Here is an 11,706-nt window from a genome sequence, read left to right on the forward strand (position 1 = left end):
CCAGCGCGGGGCCGGCCCGAGGGAGAGGCTCTCACCGCCCAACCCGCAGGTGCCTCGGCGGGGCTTTAGAACCTTTAGAACCTTTAGGTTTGGACCCTTTTCCCCGCTCCCTCCCAATGCTCGGGGCAGGGATGGATCCCTGCTCCTCATCCCCGGGCCCCTCTCGCCGTTCGCGCCTGGAAATTGCGCACTTTGGTCATTTTCGCCCCATTTCAGGGCTTCCCGCGGCCGCGTTCTCTGGGAAGGTTTGACACAAACCAACCTCCCGCCACACACAGTTTGTTTTCCGCTGGGTGCCCGTGTTATTTCCCGGGCTGCCCCGATGGGAAGGTGCGGAATTTTGCCGGGTTGCTGCCGGTTTTTAAAGGAGGGAGAGGAGGGAAGGGGGATAGGGGGGGTGGCGGCTGCCGCCTCTATTTTAATGTCATTATAGTTGCCGTGGCAACCCATTGGATCACTCCTCCTGGAATGAACCTTGTGACAATGGTTGGTTTGCGAGAAATCGGTAAATGTGCAACCGGGGGACACAGCTACATTACGGCGAACAACAGCGAGGGTTTAACATGTGACCCTTCCAATTATGCTGATGATACCTCGGTGCAGCTGCCTCCGCCGTGCTGCGAAGATGCGGCTCTTTGCGGGGGGATTTGGGGAGAGTTCCCTGTGTTTCAGGGCACAGCCCGGCGGGGATGGGGCCGCAGCCCGCACTGCTCCTGCACTGAGAGGGGATCAGCATCCCTGCATCGATGTGCTCACAACCACTAAAAGAAAAAAAAAGGAAAAAAAATAAGGGGGGAAAAATAAAAGGAAGAAGAAAAATCTTCTTCGGGGGAACACGGGGAGAGTTCAATATGGAGGGGATGCGACTGTAGGGCTGTGGAATAAGGACCTGCTTTGGGGGTGGGCAGAGACCCCCCGGCCCCGGAGCACACGGTACATCTGTGGCACGGGCTGCTGCAGGGAGGAACGAACGAAACCCGCCCCCTCCCCGGAAAATAAAAAAAAAATAGTTACAAGCCTTAAAATATGGTTCAGAGAATTACAAGTAATCAGAGCTGCGGGGGTCAGCAGTGCAAACTTTTTAAGACTAATGTTTATTTAGAAAAGTGAGTGGTGTCTGCGTTGCTTTTCTAGTGCCCCAGCACAAAAGTCCTAATGGCTTTTGCAGACTTTCCATCACAAACTCCTGCACAGGACGAAGGGACCACCGCAGAAAGCAGCCCCGAGCTGCCCCTTCCTGAAGTATCATCGGCTCAGGGTTTATAACCCCCTCGCCCGCGGTTCCACGAGTCAGTGACGATATTTTCTGCGCCCCCTCCTCAGTTTTGCGCCTCTTTCGCGTTAGTTCGGTGTAACCCGAGCCCTCCCTAATAGCGTGGAGGAGAGAACCCGGGGGATGGGAAGGGCTATCCCCACCTCCCTCCGCAGCCCCGCTCAGCCCTGGGCGGCTGCGGTCCTGAAGGCAACGCGGGGCTGCAGCCGAGCTGGAAACCTCGTTAGGAAGAACCCGGGGGCAGAGGCAGGAACCGGCTGGGCGGGCTGGCCGGTGTCCTGAGAGAAGGCAGAGCTGGCAAATCCATTCTCCCGTCTCATCCCTTCCAGCCGCTCTCCCCAGAGCCCAGCCACAGCACCGGCCCTTGTGCAGCTTTGGGTGTCTCTGCTGAGCCCATCCCAAAACTCATCCTGTGGATAGAACATGATTGCGAATTGGGATTTGACTGCCTTAGCAGACTAGAGTCTATGTCTCAGGATGCTCCTTTTGCTCTCAGGACTGGAAGAATAAAACCAGCAACTTCTCACACCTCTGGGGACAATTCCCCCTCGACTTTAAACAGGAGCTGGATACAGGGGAAACGCAGACCTGGAATCTCACTGGAAGCCAGTGGCCTCAGCCCTAGGTGGGGGAAAATCCCGTGTTCAGTTCCTTCCCTCCTGCCCTTGACAGGTGTCAGGACCTGGGAAGGACAGGCAGGACAACAGGATGTTGTCCCCTCTCCTGTCACCAGCGTTCACAGCTCATCACTGAGCACCCAGAGCAGCTTTGCAGGAGAGAAACAGGGTGGCAAGAGGAATGGGATGGAAGGGGGGGAGAAGGGGGCTGGATCTTGCTCCCTTTCCAGCCAAGTGACTGTCTTGTCCTGATCCTGAAAAGGTAAGCTTGGTTTAACCCCTTCTTTGGTCTGCATGGGGAAAAACATAGCTCAAACCTGGGAAGGTTGAACCAAGAAATGGCACTTGAAAGTTCCTCCAGAAACACACACCTGAGGCCGGATCCTGGCTCTCCCTGTCTGAATCAAGCACAGATACTCAGCTCTGTCAGAGCCAGGTCCAGGATTGATGTTGTGCCTGGTGCTGCAAGGCTGAGTTTGGTGGAGGGAAGACATCATACACATTAGTGCCATTTCTAAACTACTGAAATGTGCCTGACACTTGAGGGAAGATCATCTCCTCTCTCCAAAGGGCTTTCATTTGAAGGGCTTGACTCTGCTCTCAAACAAGGTGATAACACATTCTGGCCTTCTGACTCCCATTATCTCCCCGAGGGCCCTGCACCTCCTGGGGAGGTGCTGGAGCACCCAGATCAGGTCACTGCAATGGCTCATGGAGTGGAGAACCCCCAGGCAGGACCTGGCACTTCTCTTCAGGTTTTGGAGACCTGGTGCAAAGCTGGGCAGTGGGAAGGGGCTGGGTGACAGCAGCCCCTTGCTATTCTGTATCCCTCTATCCCCCTTACAAAGCAAAAATGCTGGGAACATGGTTCATCCCTAAATTTGGAACATTTGGGCTGGAATCTTTTGGATGCATTTGAAGAGCGGAGGCAGGGAAGAAGGATGCAGGGAGGGGCCTGAGAAGGAGAAAGAGCCACAACCTTGGCATGAAGTTGATTTGTGTGAATCCTGTCCTTTTGTGGCCGTCATTGTCCCTGTACCCAGGAGATGCTGCAGCCGCGTGCAGGTGAGGCTCAGCCATGCCAGAAGCATCCCACAGGTATCACAACACTGCAGCCACTTGCCTTGCCCCTCTGTTTGAACCCAAGCTGTACCTCTCCCTGCTGGGAATTTCAACCAACTTGTGCCACCAGGGGTGACGGGAGAGATGGAGCAGGTGCCAATGGGTGCCCCAGAGAGCCCATGGGCCAGTGCAGCACAGCCCCTCCATCCCCAGGGGCTGGGGCCACTCTGATGCTCCAGTGAGGTTTTTCATCTCCCTCCTCAGTGTCAGCAGAGCACGAAGGCAGGGGATAGGTCAACCCCTCTGTTAATACACGTGTTTTAAATAACTGGTATTTTTATTTCTTCCCTTCAGTGTGGTGGGCTTGGCACACAGCTTTGTTTGCACAATCATCCTGCCCACATATTCTGCTGCCCAAGTAAGGAGAAAAAGATCCCGTGTGTGATCTGGAGGTGTGCTGTGCTGCTTCTGACATGTAAATATTAATCAAGAAACAACAACAGAGAGACAAAAATATCCCTCCTACCCTTGAACCCCTTCAGACCCCTTTATTGTCCAGGCATTTGTTGCACTTGGACTGGCTTTTCACTTTCTCCTCTCAGAGAGGCTCGCTCCAGCAATGGTCCCCAGATTCCTCAGCTACATCCTACTGAGGGAAAACATTTATTGAAGTTTTCAGCTTATTAGGGAAATACATATTTCTGCTTCTTTTCCAAACTCCACGGACATCTTTTCGGAGCCAGCCCTGTGTGTCAGCATGGGGGAAGGCGAGGCATCCCCTCTCTCTCCTCTTGCAGCTGTATGAACTTTGAGTACCCCAAAACACCATGGAGAGGGAATTCCTACCACCACCATGTGCTGCACTGGTGGACAAAAGCAGTGAGTATGTGTGTAGGTAATTTTCCTCCATGAAGCTGTGCTTCAGGCTCACTCACACCTCTGAGGAAACACAGGGTACTGGGACAAACCATCCAGCTCCCCAGGCATCCACAGCTCAGATGAACTTTGCCAGGGCAGCATTGGTGAGGTGAGAGGGCACAGGGAGGCGTCCAGTGAGAGAATTGGACAGCCTGTTTCACAGGAAGAAGATGAAATACTTTTCCCGGGGTTATCCTGTAAAACTCACTCTCTCATGGCTCTCACTCTGCTGGCAGGTTCTCAGGTGGTAACAACCAAGTGCTCAAGTCTGGATGTGGCCTTTAACTTCAGATGTCCTTCAGCCTTCAGCTGTCAGAGGCTGGCAGAGAGTAGCAGGGAGAGAATCATTCTGTGCTCACTGTTTCTTTTATTTTCTTTCTAAGCATCTATCCCTAGACACCGCTGGAGGGGAGATTCTGCAGCTTTGGATGAAATCCCACAAATTTTCATGGAAGCAGAACAGCAGGAAGGCAAACAGGAAAGAAGAGGAGTAATATACTAATCTCAGGGGCACTTGTTGCATTTCTCTCTTCTCTCTGCTGCGCTGTTTCCTTTTCCTCCAGCCACACACTACAGGACCACGCCAAATGAATTAAGGGATTAAACCATAAGGGAGAATTAGGATCCTGCTGATTTGGAAGCAGAAAACCAGATGGGCTCATTGAACTCTAGATGATGCAAGAAAACCTTGGGTAGAGCTTTGGATGTAGGTCATAGGATAATTCAAGTTATTGGGAACCTCAGAAGATCTCTGGTCCAACAGCCCCAAAGCAAAGTCAGCTTAGATCAGACTGCCCAGGGCTTTTTCCAGCAAAGTTCTGAATGTCCCCAAGGATGGAGATTCCCCCACACCACTGGTCCTCTGTGTTGAACCATCTTCAGGTTAATTTTCCCCAATATCTAATCCAAGCTTTCCCTTCTGCAATGTGTATTTGTTGCCTGTCCTTCCATGTCTGTGTGTACATCAGGGAGATGTCCAGGTTCATCAGGAACCATTCAGGGCCTGTTGTACCTCCCCTTGAACCAGATTGTTTGGCACAAATTTCCTGTCTCAGACAGAGGTTTGTGGGCCTTCTGAGCACCTTGGATTCTGCCAGTGTGAGCAGGCCTGTGTGGGAGGTGTCACCTCTCCATGGTGCATCAGTGCTGCCTTTGAATGGCTCTCACCTGTGTAACAGGGTCAGGATTGGCTGCAACTGTGACTGCAGACATCCCAAACAACATCCAAATATCCCTCCCATAAGCCACTTTCAGGATCACCCAGGAGGTGCTGGGTCTGGAGAAAAAGGACATGTGGTGGCCTTTGTCCTGCTGCATCCACCTGGGGAAACAAAGGCATGGATAACAAAGGTCACCTGTTCACCTTCATGGCTGACAACTGAGCCAAGAAATTCCTTCTCCCCAGTGCCCTGAGCACTCCTCCAGACTGCCTGGGGTCACACAGCATGAGGCCATGCTCAGACACAGCCTTTGGTGACAGGCTCACAGGCAGGTGGACCTCTTCCAGTACATTTTGGCAGCTGGGAATCATCTCAGTGAAAGACAGAGCTGTGACGTGTTTGGCTGTGCCTTGCAGGAGAGAACACAAAAATTTTAAAAAAGATAAAAAATAAAAGAGAAAAGAAAAGAAAAAAGGAAAAAATGTTGTCTACAACATCCCAGACTGTCCCTGATTCTAGGAATGGATGTGAGGGCTTGTTGAGGAAAAAGGTAGCCTGACCTTGTGCAGTGAGAAAGGGAGAGGCAAAAGTCATGAAACAGGGCTCTGTTTGGATTCAAATTCGATTTGCATGGTTAAAACTTGCTGATCCCATACAAGGTTCTTCTGGCTGGGAGCTGAACTTGGTTCCACAGCCAAGCTTTCTTCTTTTCCAGAGAGTTCAGCATAAATCAGAGTTTCACAGCCGTCTTTGAGTGCAAGGAGCAAGAAATCACGTTTTGTCTCCTGTCCAGAAACTCTGGGAGAAAGGAGCTGTCAGAAACCCAGGAACCAGACCAGAACTGCTGGCATGTGCTCTGTGAATCCTGCTGCCTGGCAATGCCCTCACCCATCTGCAGCCACAGCTCCCTCAGCTCCCATGTGCTGCTTTTCCCAGACGAGATCCCAGCCAGGCTCCTGACACCCAACAAGTGGAGCTGTGCCCTGAGCAAGGGGTACCAAGCCAAAACATCTTTTGGGATGGGTTACACTCTGCCCTGCATCTCGCCCAAGCCATTAAGAGGGTTTTAAAACAGACCCAGACCTGGTGTGGTGTCGTGTTGTGACCATTTGCACTCCCCTGGGGTCACACCATTAGGGTCTTTTTTTCCTTTAAAGGATCAGCCCAGAGAAGTCACCCTTCCATGTGCTTTTCTAACTCCCTTGTCACTAGTCTCACTAGGAATTATTTTCTGAATATTTAGGTAGAATTTCCCTTGCTGTACCTTTTGCTTTCAGAAGCATGGTGGCTCCATTGTCTCCTTCTTCTCTGACTGAACAAACCCATCTCTCTCCATATCTTCCAGCTTGACAAAGTACTACTGATTTTCCTTGTACAGCTTCATAAGCATTTGAGGGAGAGGGGCAAATTTCCACAAACACTGCATGGGTCATGTCCATCTGAGCATTTCCTGGCAGGAAGGGAGGGTTTTGTGGAGGTGGCTGCAGAAATCCTACCAACACCTGCAGTGGACCAAAAAGCTCCACTGCTGATCCTGCTGAAACAGAGGGGTAAAGCCTCTCTGCTAGAGCCATTCCCTGCTAGTGAGATCCATACAGTCCATTAAAATTAGGGATCTTATTATGGGCTATATAAAAAAGGTAAAGAGGAAATGAGAACCTTATGAAGGGTTTCTTATGTGTGCAGATGGCAAGGGCATCTGAGGCTAAGAAAGCCTTTCCAACAGGCTTTCTCCAAACAGAAATGCTTACTTTACAGGGTTTCCTCTCTTTTAAAAAGAGATAAATAGATACAGGAATATCTTTTCTGCACAATTCCCACTTGCTAACCAGCCACACTGTCCTTGGGATGGAGAAACAGACCCTAACCCGTATCATGCTCTCTCATGGTTTCAGCTGGGACAGAGTTAATTTTGTTCCTAGTAGCTGGTGCAGTGCTGTGTTTTGGATTTAGTATGAGAATAATGTTGATAACACTTAGCTGTTGCTAAGTAGTGCTTACCCTAAGTCAAGGACTTTTCAGTTTCCCAGGCTCTGCCAGCATGGAGGTGCACGAGGAGCTGTGAGGGAGCACGGCCAGGACAGCTGACCCCAAGTGACCCAAGGGATAATCCATACCACAGATCATCATCCTTGGTATATAAACAGGAGGGAGTTGGCCAGGAGCCACTTATTACTGCTTGAGGATGGGATGGTGAGCAGTTGTGTCTTGCATCACTTGTTTTTCTTGGGTTTTAGTCCTCTCTCTTTTAATCTCCATTACTATTATTAATTATTTAATAAGGTACTGTTACTAATTTCAATTATTAAGCTGTTCTCAGCCCATGGGTTTTACTTTTTTCTAATTCTCATTCCTACCCCATTGGGGTGAGGGGGACTGAGCAACAATCTCCATGGTATTTAGCTGTCTGCTGGGGTTAAACCAAGACATGCTCTCAGGAGAAGTCTCCTTTTCTCCTAGCACCAAATTCAGCTTTCAGATGCACTTGTAGGTCATACTCAGCTCTCTCCTGAAGCAGAAGGAGCACACTGTGTTTGCTGCCTCCTGCAGCCTGACTGAGGACTGGGAACACATCCATCAGCACACAGGAGTTGTTTGAATCTATTGAATCAGGAACATGGAGAGCTGACCAAAACTGGGAATTCAACCTTCCAGCAGTGGCCACTGCTCTGCCTCTGTTGCAAAGCAGCAGAAACCAGGGACCTCAAGCATGAATGGACTTTGTGTCTGTAGCAGAACCAGAGACCCTCAGAGTCTGGGCATCTATTTGCTTGGTCTAACCACCTCCTGGGAACATTTTTAACCTGTCTCATCCTGTCCCCACATGCACAGCAGAGCCAAAATGGGACAAGGTCCCAGAGCTGCTCTCTGAAGCTGTAGGATCCTATGGAAGCCCTTGGCTACTGCCTTAGGTCCTTCACGGGCCCCAAAAACAAGCAGAGCCAGTAAGCATCCTTGGAGCAGGATTCTTATTTATACAGAAGTATAATCTCTCTCTAAAGGTGTTGTAGGAGAGTGATTCACATCCCTCTGTGCAGGCTGAGAGCTGAAGAACAGTGAGGCTGAGTGCCACGAGCAGGGGTGGGCACATAACCTGTGGCAGAGCAAGAACAGCAGCCCAGCAGTGTTGTGAGCCCCTGCCACCTCTGCTTGTCACCACTGCTCAGTGTCAGAGCTGTGGCCACCTTGCCTCCTGCCCACCCAGCCAGGCAGCCCACTCCCTTCTCCTTCAGACTCTTAAAATAAGACTCGCAAAGCCTCGAGCGTGGTTTCGATTTCATTAATAAATCCCTGCTTGCACTTGAAGCTGCTGTGCCTTTTAAAACATCATCCATGGCTCTGGTTACACTCCTGATGAAAGCAGGCATGGCCCTATTAGTTTTCATGGCAAACAGCACTGCCACGTCCTGCAATCCTTTAGGCACTTGCTGTAACCCAAGTTTCACAGGAAAGGGAGGGGGAAAAAAAGGCATCTTGAAAGGCAGTGTCCTTCTCCTTCCTTGCACACCAAGGGCACTGCACACTTGAATCCCTCTCAGAATCAGCTTTCATTAATTAATACCATTTTAAAAATAGTTTTAATTATTTTTAAATTGCTACCAACAATTACCTGCTGGCTCTGCAACTCCCACCTGATGCCTGTGTCCCTCCAGCCCTGGGATGGGGCTGTACCAAGGGGCAGGAATGGGGATGGGGTGTGGAGAAGGGAAACAGGAGCTGCTTCAGCAGTGAGGAGCAACAGCTGTTCTGGAGTGCAGTCTCCTCTCCATAGCTCAGAGAGGAGGGAGCTGGGGAGCAGAGTTAAGTGTCCACAGCCAACCAGTGTGAAAAACACACCCCATGGCAACAGGTTTGCTCTGGGTCATGAATCCCAGACCTGCAGATGGGTAAATCAAGGCACAAAGGGTTTAATGCTCACTAGTGGTAGAGGATGGGGAGGACAAGGGGAACTGTTCCAAAACTGCTGAAATGAGTTTCCAAATGCCTTCAGGTTTGCTCTGTCCCTTAGGCAATGCTTGGAGAGCTTTGTGGAAGTGAGTTTGCAGCAAAAGCAGAGAGACCATGCTCAAACAGGCCATCAGTAAACCAGCACAGAGATGCAGCAGTGTTAGGCAGAGATAAAGGAAATAAAAAATGAAAACAGACAGAAGGAAAAAGATATTAAGAAAAAAGAATATAATGAAATGAGAAAAAAGGTGAGAACAAGAAGAAGAGAGGGAGGAAAGGGAGGAAGTCCCTTTGCATCTTCTGAAGCAGACAGGTGCCAAGGGCCATGATCCCTCTCTCCTGCCCTGGATCACACATCTCCACCTGTGTCCCAGCATGTTCCCTGCCCCACAGCAGTGCTGGCTGTCCTGCCCACCCCAGAGCTAAGCCTGGCAGCTGTCAGAGGGGCGGGATGGCCAAGCCCTGGCCTGGCTCTCGCTGCTCGCACAGAGCAGCCGGGAGAGGGTGGCAGGTGAGCGAGGCACAGTCATTGCTACAACAGATGGTAGAGGCATGACATTACATGGCAGGGCTATTATTTATTGAGTGCTCGTGTTTGTCATGGCTGAAGATGACATCTTATTAAGGAGTCATGACACTGGGCGATTTTTTTAAGCCTAGGGGCCAAGAAGGCTAATGAACAGGGATAGCTCCAGGAATAGACAGAGGGAAGGCTGTTTTCAGGTCACAGGCAAAGCTGACTAATGTTTCACTGACCTGATTTCTGGGTGATTTCCAGGCACATCTTGCTCCTGCTGATTAGGGGTGGATGCTTCTTGCCATGGCCTGACAGTGCTGGCTCAGGGGAAGCTGTTTCCTCAAGAGACCCTGTGGCAAGGGAGCAAAGCCTGAGATGTGTCATGAGAAAGCTCCCACCCACGGACAGCCAAACACCAGCACTCCTGCAAACAAGGGCATGTGGTGGGCAATGGCTTTTGGACAGGTTTCCCCAGATCTCACCTTGAAGGAGGTTTGGAGGGGAGCTCTCAGAGACCACAGGCAATAGCTGGGGGACTGTGGCACTTTCACTCCCGTGTGATGCTCGTCAGGACAGCTAGACCCACAGCAGGGCTGCCTGGCTCGTTCTGACCCTCTCAGCCTGCCCTGGCACCAGCTCTGCAAGGCTTGCCCTGCTCAGCCTGAAACAAGAGCTGTGTCCCTGCAGCTCCCATGCACCGGCTCCTTATCGCTGACCCGCTCTGTCAGTGCAGATGCTTGACTAATGTTCCCTTGTAAAATGTTGTGTTAAGCACATTCCAGGCGCTGACATTAAATACCCGGGCCAGGGCAGCGCTGAGCCAGCCCCAGCCACACGCCGCTGCTGCCGCAGCCAAATTTCCAAATTTGCTTTTTTCTGCCCCGTCCCCGGCTCCCCCTGCCCTCCCTGGGGCACAGCCAGCGTGGGCAGCGGGGGAAGGAGGCAGCAGGCAGGACCGCGGCTGTCTGGCAGATGAAATAATAATTACCCCGGCAGCCTCTGGCCTCCCTCGCATTCCTCTGTGCTAACAGCTCGGCTTATTTTGTTTTCATCCGCAAATATTGACTCGTCGGGTTCTTTTCACCTCGTGCCTATTAAAAAGGCATTGCTCAGAGTATTGTTATTGAATTTGTTCTGCAGCTGCTAGAAGCATCCAGCAGCTTGGAGGAATTCACCCACACCGTGGTTAGCGCAGGCCCTGAGGGCTGTGTGCCCTCAATACCCTCCAAAACTGCTTTGCCTGCTGCTCTCCAAGAGACAGGACCTGGGTCTGGCTCAGCAAGGATTCTGTCCAGCCTTTCCTCCAAGGGGAGATCAGGACGGTGCTGGGGATGAGGCAGAACCATGATCTGCTCCTGGGGGATGCTGCTTTGCTGCTCTGTGCCTCAGTTTCCCTGCTCAGCCTTGTGATTCCTGACCATTTCCGTAATGGGCTGGGAGTGTTAATTATAGACATGCGATTTAACAGCCTGACCTTTTGTTGCTGCAACTTGTCTTTCAATATTTGCTTCAGCTTGAAGATGTGGGAGTTGTTTCCAGATGCCTTAACGTAGCTGGAGCAATAACCAGATAAATAAATCCCTTCATTTCTCACCGAGCTGAATTCTCTGGGTAATTAGTGAGTGTGACAGCAATGTTCACACAGCTCCAGTGTGAGAGTTTGGGATTGTGGTTGGGGGTATACTGATGCCTCTCCCATCTTCAGGGGGTGTTTGGGGTGAGGCACAGGGATCTCCAATCCCTCCCCTCTTTCCCCACAGCGTGCAGCCAAGGGCAGGGGCAGCAGGAGAGCAGCCTGCTCGTGAGGAAAGCCCCTGTTTCGGCAGCTGTGCTCAGCTTTGGCATCTCTCCCAGAATAAAACTGACTGGCACCACATTCCCAGGGACTGCCCTCTGTCCCTAGCCCTCCCTCCAGGGGAAATCCCAGGGATGCCAGCACTCTGCAGGCGGATCTCACCTGATTCCCAATGGGAATAGGAATTGAGACAGGTGAGAAAGGCTGAAGCATCAGAGGGCACCCCGAGGTGGGTGTCCTTATTCAAACCTCTCCCTGTCATCTGTGAGTGTCCCAATGGACCCTTCTCCATCAGGGGTCTGACAGATGCTTGTTCCTGTGGGTGGGTTGGGCTGTGGTGACCCTTAGGATCCTCTATATCCACATTTATGGCAGGATCCTTTCCTCAGCTTCTCCACCCTTCTAACCTCCCTCCA

The 11,706-nt window shown here is 51.2% G+C and overlaps 1 long non-coding RNA gene across 2 annotated transcripts; it reads right to left on the reverse strand.

Moving 5' to 3' along the window:
- Positions 1–599: 599 nt before the first annotated feature.
- LOC135451312 (uncharacterized) lies at positions 600–10,087 on the reverse strand. 2 transcript variants are annotated; one of them, XR_010441274.1, is made up of 3 exons: positions 9,978–10,087; positions 9,735–9,845; positions 600–761 (listed from the first exon to the last, which is right to left on the reverse strand). It is a non-coding gene; the product is annotated as an uncharacterized LOC135451312 (long non-coding RNA). The 2 variants fall into 2 exon arrangements; XR_010441273.1 differs by lacking the exon at positions 600–761 and adding an exon at positions 5,108–5,191.
- Between the last annotated feature and the right edge of the window lie 1,619 nt (positions 10,088–11,706).

Source organism: Zonotrichia leucophrys, chromosome 8 (assembly GCF_028769735.1).
Source record: "Zonotrichia leucophrys gambelii isolate GWCS_2022_RI chromosome 8, RI_Zleu_2.0, whole genome shotgun sequence".
Classification (NCBI taxonomy): Eukaryota; Metazoa; Chordata; class Aves; order Passeriformes; family Passerellidae; genus Zonotrichia; species Zonotrichia leucophrys.